Genomic DNA, 7,269 nt, shown 5'->3' with positions numbered 1-7,269 from the left:
AACGGATCTGGATCGGGGGTGCAACAGCCGCTCCCGACCCCATCGCCGCGACGCCGCGCCGCCCCGCACCCACGTCGCCGGCGCCCCGACGCCGGCCGACAGCCGTCGCCTCCTCGACCCCAAGTCGGCGCCCCGCTACCTCGACGCGTCATCCTAGGCCTCGCCGCTTCGTCCACGGCTGCGCCATCGCTGAACTGCGTCGTCCTCGTCGTTCGCGTCCCCGTCTCCTCCTCATCGGCGCCGACACGCTTCGCCAACCCCTTCTCTCCAACGATGTGAGCGACCACCCTCCTCTCCTTGCTGCCTCGCTCGGAGCGCCTCTCCCCGTCGCCGCGCCCCCGTCTGTTCCACGCTGCTTCTCGCTGCCGTCGTCGCCCCGTTCCCCTCCGCGCGGGCGCTCGCGCTCACAGCGCGTCGACCACGCCCGGGCGCCCGCCGCGTTCCCTGGCTACGCTCGCGGGCCTCTGGCCGCGTCCGGCCGTGCCAGTTGTCGCGCGTGCTCGCCCAGCCGCGACCCAGTGCGCGTCCGCTCACAACACCGCACCATGCCGCCCCGCTCTGGCCACTGTCGCCGGCGCCGGGCCATGCGCCGACCCCCTTCACCCGTTGGCCGCAGCGCCCTGTCGGGCGGGCTGGCGCCCGTCGCCCGCTGTCCGCTCCAGCGCTCGAACCCGCCGCCCCTCGTCTCCGTCCTGCCGGCCTCGAACACGGCCTCGCCGGAGCCCGGTCCGGCCACCGCGCCCCTGCCCCTTCCCTGTGTGCGTTCGTGCACAGGAGGGAGGTGGCCTGAGCCACTTACAGGTGGGGCCCTCCCCCTTGTAAATCAGAAAAAAGAAAAGAAAAAGGGAAAGAGGAGAAAAATGAAAATGAAAATGATAATGAAATTAGTAAAAGAAATAATTAATTAATTAAATAATTAGTGAATTAATTAAGTTAATTAATTGGGTTTAACTAAATTAATTAGAATTAGTTAACCTAATCAAGTAATTAAGCTAATTAACCTGTTTAGTTAAACTCAGACAATGACAATTGGGACCCACCTGTCAGGTTGACCAGGTCAACGGTCAACGTTGACTGCTGACGTCATGCCGACGTCAGCGAACACTATTCTGGATAATGTTGATTTAATTAATAATTAATAAATTAGAAAATGATTTAAAACTTTAAAAATTAATATAAAATAATCCGTAACTCGGATGAAAATACTTTCTACATGAAAGTTACTCAGAACGACGAGACGATTTCGGATACGCAGTCCGTTCGTCCGCCACACACCCCTAACCTATCGAACTCGCAACTTTTCCCCTCCGGTTCATCTGTCCGAAAACGCGAAACACCGGGAATACTTTCCCGGATGTTTCCCCCTTCGTCGGTATCACCTACTACTGCGATTGGGCACACCTAGCATCGTTACTTGTCATGTCATGCATCGATATGCATTTGCTTGCATTGTATTCATTGTTTCTTCCCCCTCTTCTCTCCGGTAGCCTACGAGACCGACGCTGCTGCTGCCCAGTTCGACTACGGAGTTGACGACCCCTCTCTCTTGCCAGAGCAACCAGGCAAGCCCCCCCTTGATCACCAGATATCGCCTATTCTACTCTATACTGCTTGCATTAGAGTAGTGTAGCATGTTACTGCTTTCCGTTAATCCTATTCTGATGCATAGCCTGGCATTGTCGCTACATCTGTTGATACCTTACCTGCAATCCTATATGCTTAGTATAGGATGCTAGTTTATCATCATTGGCCCTACATTCTTGTCGGTCTGCCTTGCTATACTATTGGGCCGTGATCACTCGGGAGGTGATCACGGGTATATACTATACATACATACATACTGTACAGATGGTGACTAAAGTCGGGTCAGCTCATTGAGTACCCGCAAGTGATTCTGACGAGGGGGGCTGAAAGGACAGGTGGCTCCATCCCGGTAGAGGTGGGCCTGGGTTCCCGACGGCCCTCAACTGTTACTTTGTGGCGGAGCGACAGGGGAGGTTGAGACCACCTAGGAGACAGGTGGGCCTGGCCCTGTTCGGCGTTCGCGGATACTTAACACGCTTAACGAGATCTTGGTATTTGATCTGAGTCTGGCTACGAGCCTATACGCACTAACCATCTACGTGGGAGTAGTTATGGGTATCCCGACGTCGTGGTATCAGCCGAAGCACTTCAGACGTCAGCGACGGAGCGGCGCGCGCCGAATTGGACTGGAACGCCACTAGGCTAGGTCTGCTTTCGGCCGCCCACGCAACGTGCAGGTGTGCTCAGGGCGATGGGCCCAGACCCCTGCGCGCTTAGGTTTAGACCGGCGTGCTGGCCTCTCTGTTTTGCCTAGGTGGGGCTGCGACGTGTTGATCTTCCGAGGCCGGGCATGACCCAGGAAAGTGTGTCCGGCCAAATGGGATCGAGCGTGTTGGGCTATGTGGTGCACCCCTGCAGGGAAGTTAATCTATTCGAATAGCCGTGATCTTCGGTAACAGGACGACTTGGAGTTGTACCTTGACCTTATGACAACTAGAACCGGATACTTAATAAAACACACCCTTCCAAGTGCCAGATACAACCGGTGGTCGATCTACCTCAGGGATATGAGGAGGGGATCGCCGGGTAGGATTATGCTATGAGATGCTACTTGAAGATGCTACTTGGAGGACTTCAATCTACTCTCTCCTACATGCTGCAAGACGGAGGCTGCCAGAAGCGTAGTCTTCGACAGGATTAGCTATCCCCCTCTTATTCTGGCATTCTGCAGTTCAGTCCACTGATATGGCCTCCTTACACATATACCCATGCATATGTAGTGTAGTTCCTTGCTTGCGAGTACTTTGGATGAGTACTCACGGTTGCTTTTCTCCCTCTTTTCCCCTTTCCCTTCTACCTGGTTGTCGCAACCAGATGCTGGAGCCCTGGAGCCAGACGCCACCGTCGACGACGACTACTACCCCCGGAGGTGTCTACTACTACGTGCAGCACGCTGACGACGACCTGGAGTAGTTTAGGAGGATCCCAGGCAGGAGGCCTGCGCCTCTTTCGATCTGTATCCCAGTTTGTGCTAGCCATCTTATGGCACCTTGTTTAACTTATGTCTGTACTCAGATATTTTTGCTTCCGCTGACTCGTCTATGATCGAGCACTTGTATTCGAGCCCTCGAGGCCCCTGGCTTGTATTATGATGCTTGTATGACTTATTTTATTTGTAGAGTTGTGTTGTGATATCTTTCCGTGAGTCTCTGATCTTGATCGTACACATTTGCGTGCATGATTAGTGTACGATTGAATCGGGGGCGTCACAAGATGCTACTTGAAGGACTTCAACCTACCCTCTTCTGCCTGTTGCAAGACGAAGGTGACCAGAATCGTAGTCTTCGATAAGACTAGCTATCCCCCTCTTATTCTGGCATTCTGCAGTTCAGTCCACTGATATGGCCCTTTACACATATACCCATGCATATGTAGTGTAGTTCCTTGCTTGCGAGTACTTTGGATGAGTACTCACGGTTGCTTTCTCCCCCCCTTTTTCCCCTTTCCTTTCTTTCTGGTTGTCGCAACCAGATGCTGGAGTCCAGGAGCCAGACGCCACCGTCGACGACGACCCCTACTATACCGGAGGTGCCTACTACTATGTGCAGCCCGTTGACGACGACCAGGAGTAGTTAGGAGGATCCCAGGCAGGAGGCCTGCGCCTCTTTCGATCTGTATCCCAGTTTGTGCTAGCCTTCTTAAGGCAAACTTGTTTAACTTATGTCTGTACTCAGATATTGTTGCTTCCGCTGACTCGTCTATGATCGAGCACTTGTATTCGAGTCCTCGAGGCCCCTGGCTTGTATTATGATGCTTGTATGACTTATTTTATTTGTAGAGTTGTGTTGTGATATCTTCCCGTGAGTCCCTGATCTTGATCGTACACATTTGCGTGCATGATTAGTGTACGATTGAATCGGGAGCGTCACACTGATGCCATGGGGTTGGACTAAGGACGTCACACATGCGCCCTTGACGACGGCAAAGAGCGCGGGAGACTACAACTACCAGCACTACAAAAACACATATCGACTCTGTAGCTAGAGACTACAACACATACACACATTCCTGAATTGCAAATTTGCAAAACATATTTACATACTACATCAAGGTGCTATCTCTGCACTTATAAACTTTATGGAAGGTGAACTCACGATTTTTCTTTTTGAACTTTGTTTCTTTTTTTCTCCGAACTGATACAAACTTCCACCACGTACTTGTGTGATTTTATTTTCAAACAACACAAGACAAGAGCTGTATTTACATCATCGATACATTTCCAACCATTTCATTGCTGGAAAGCAAGCAAACATCTTTGTCCTATTTATATAACCCAACCTTTTTTGTAGAAGTGAATCACATAATAGAGCAAAAACTAGAAGCTGATCATGAATAGTGTTAGAAATTTAGTGCACACATAAGAAGAAATAGCAAATACGAGTGGAGCAGCAACAGTACGGATATGTAAGAGTTCTAGAATTTCATAAAAAATGAAGTAGCTTGATCTGGCTAGTACTACCGTAACTAGATACATGTAAAAGTTAAAACAAGTTCAAAAGAAATTTAGAAAATGAAACTGAATTGATGGGCTTACTTCATGAATTAAATTGTACACCATAGCATCTTGTCTGGACGTACACGAAGGAGCCGGTGGGCTGCACGTCGAGCCACGCTGTGCAGAGAATTGATGTCGAATGATTCAGTCTCGGCGGGCTTGGAGCATGCCATTGCTGCAATCAGAATTTTTCACCATTGATTCCTGAACAATAGGTACAAGAATCACCAAAAGTTGGACTAAAGCTCTAGGAATTTTAGCTCAAAGAACAAACACGTTTTAAGTTCAAAGGTGAAACATAGTTTAAACGTTCGATTTTCTGCATAAGGAAAATCACAGAAGCAACATAGTTCGACTACTGAATGTTTTGGGTTCTTTTATGTACCCTTTGTTATCTTTTTGTGAACTCCAAATCACAATTACAATCACTACTACACAACAATATGCATTTGTACTGTCCATAACAACGAATTAACCCAGACCAACTAATTTATTAAGGCAACAATATTTAAACTTGGTTTGAGCTTTGTTTCTTCCCATTTTTGAACTTGTGCAGCATGTATATCTGAACTTGTGACAGATAGTTTTTTCTGCTTTTTATAAGATGAACTAAAAAAACATAAAATGGTGAAGTGAAATGTTTTGAATCTCCAGGGAGCCTCTCGACGAACTGGAGTTCGTGTATACCAGGAGGAGGAGCAGGAGAAGCTGATGGCTCATCTCGAAGTACATATAAAGCCCATTAAAGAAAGAATCAGCTTGTTTGGTGACCTAAACTGATGCATAGAAGCACAAGTGTAGAATTCTTCATAGGCATAAGAACAAATATGTAGGGTGCACATATAATAGTTCAGGATTTCATCAATACATTAAGGTTTATGAACTGAAAAGAACGCAAAAGGTGAACTGGAAATCAAATAAAAGTTGTATCCAATATAAGGGCAAAAGAACCACACAATGATATTTATCCTCTCCCATCTTATTTATCTTGTGTAGTTCTCGCTATACTAATGGAATGAGGTGTTGAGCAGTAACTAAAATCATCAAATAGACAACCCACTCAAGCGTCCTCCATGAACAGAATTAGGATATTACTATTACAACCAAACAAAAATCAATCCTACAGCACACATAAACCGTGATGTTAGGAGCTACAACAAATCACAATGCACAATGTACTTCCCCTGCCTATCTAACATTTTTGTTGCATTATCTCTTCTCCGTCTTACTATCAGTTCTACACCTCAAGATAAGTCAGGCAACTCCAAGCTTGCTTTCGCAACATTGGATTAGACACGTATGTTTAGTGCTGATTAATTACCTGATGATTTGAGCAGCTGATGGTGGGGCCTTTGATTTATTTTTCTTGCACGATAGTGGGTTTGGGCCCTGCAGAAGGAATAGCAAATGTTAATGGTGCCCACTAGATCATAACAAGCAAATATAGGCGTGCTCATGCATATGACGAATATCTGAAAAACAGTAGACGAAGATACAACCTTTGCTCTGTTCGTCAAGCAATTTCAGCTAGTGGTCCGCAAGCAATTTCAGAACACCATGCAATTTCAGCTAGTGAAACATGTGATGAAGAACAGAACTCAAAAAACAAGATTTTTGGAGATGGAAGAAGGCGTCGGACGTCGGGTGAACCTGCTACTCCTACTCCTGAGGACTGACGGCTCCAGTGAAGTGGAGCTGATGGAGGCGGGGTTCAAGAGCAGCGGCTGGGTGCACCGGGATTTGGCCGCTGTAGGGGGATACGCTGCCCCTACTCATGCGGACTGGCGGCTCCGGTGAAGTGGAGCTGATGGAGGCGAGGTTCATGAGCAGCGGCTGGGAGCGCCAAGATTTGGCTCTGTAAAGATGAAGTGCACATCACATTAAAGGTGAACTAAAAATCTACCTAGCAACCTCGTCCTATTCCATTACTCATAACATGATCTATAGAAAGACTTACGTCCCAAATAAAATACATGTAGAGATGTAGTATAGCAACATACCAGAGGGCGGCCAATGCCACTGATGGTGGACGCTGAAGCAGTGGCACAGTCAGTGGAAGTCCCAGGTTATTTGTAGAAAAAGTTTGAGACAAATATCACCGTAATTAGTCTCTGAAAGCTATCTTCAGAACTGTTCACAAGGATGCCAATGATGAACTGAATCATTTAGTTTTGTCTTCTCCCCTCAGATCTGAATCAAGAGTAGCAACAGTTCAATTAAAAAAATGATAGTTCATGAATTTGTGCTGACCAAGAAAACCCATCAGCACATGGAATGCCTTGGTGAACTGCACTCACTCAATCCCCAAAATCAAAAAGAAATTACAGGGGCGGGAGAAAACGAGAGAAAAGCATACCGATGCGCTATTGAACGGCAACATTGGTGAAGCTGCTATTGTCGAAGGGGATCAAGCCCATCAGTTCAATCAGTCTATGGACGGCCGGAAACGGGCTTGAAGCAGGACGGAGGCGACCACACGCGGGGGAGGCCACGGTCCCTATGTGCAGCGACGAGGTCGAATCCGTGACCTGCAGCCGCGGGAGGCCGCGACCTGCAGCCGAGGGAGGGTGAGACCTGTAGCGGGAGGGTGCGTTGCGGTGGGAGGTCGGGCGGCGCGTAGGAAGGCCGAGAGGGGCGGCACCGCGTGATGGGAGGTCGGGCGGGGCGGCGCGGCGCGGTGGGAGGCCGGG

The 7,269-nt window shown here is 48.5% G+C and overlaps 1 protein-coding gene across 8 annotated transcripts in view; it reads right to left on the bottom strand.

Annotated features, from left to right (window-relative positions):
- Nucleotides 1-7,269, bottom strand: part of LOC119322001 (pentatricopeptide repeat-containing protein At5g65560-like) — a 42,130-nt gene that overhangs the window by 14,944 nt on the left and 19,917 nt on the right. Inside the window, exons 1-5 of one of the 8 annotated variants that reach the window (XR_005155333.1) lie at nucleotides 6,936-7,228; nucleotides 6,580-6,769; nucleotides 6,079-6,434; nucleotides 5,901-5,968; nucleotides 4,619-4,783 (exon numbers count right to left, since the gene is read on the bottom strand). The gene's annotated coding sequence lies outside the window, so the exon portion shown is untranslated. Of the gene's footprint in view, nucleotides 1-4,618; nucleotides 4,784-5,900; nucleotides 5,969-6,078; nucleotides 6,435-6,579; nucleotides 6,770-6,935; nucleotides 7,229-7,269 lie in introns of those variants that run through there. The other 7 variants (XM_037595499.1, XM_037595508.1, XM_037595497.1 and 4 more) reach the window with 7 other exon arrangements.

Source organism: Triticum dicoccoides, chromosome 6B, assembly GCF_002162155.2.
Source record: "Triticum dicoccoides isolate Atlit2015 ecotype Zavitan chromosome 6B, WEW_v2.0, whole genome shotgun sequence".
Classification (NCBI taxonomy): domain Eukaryota; kingdom Viridiplantae; phylum Streptophyta; class Magnoliopsida; order Poales; family Poaceae; genus Triticum; species Triticum dicoccoides.
The sequence above is the reverse complement of the archived record's forward strand: the minus strand, read 5'-3'. Positions and strand labels throughout refer to the sequence as shown.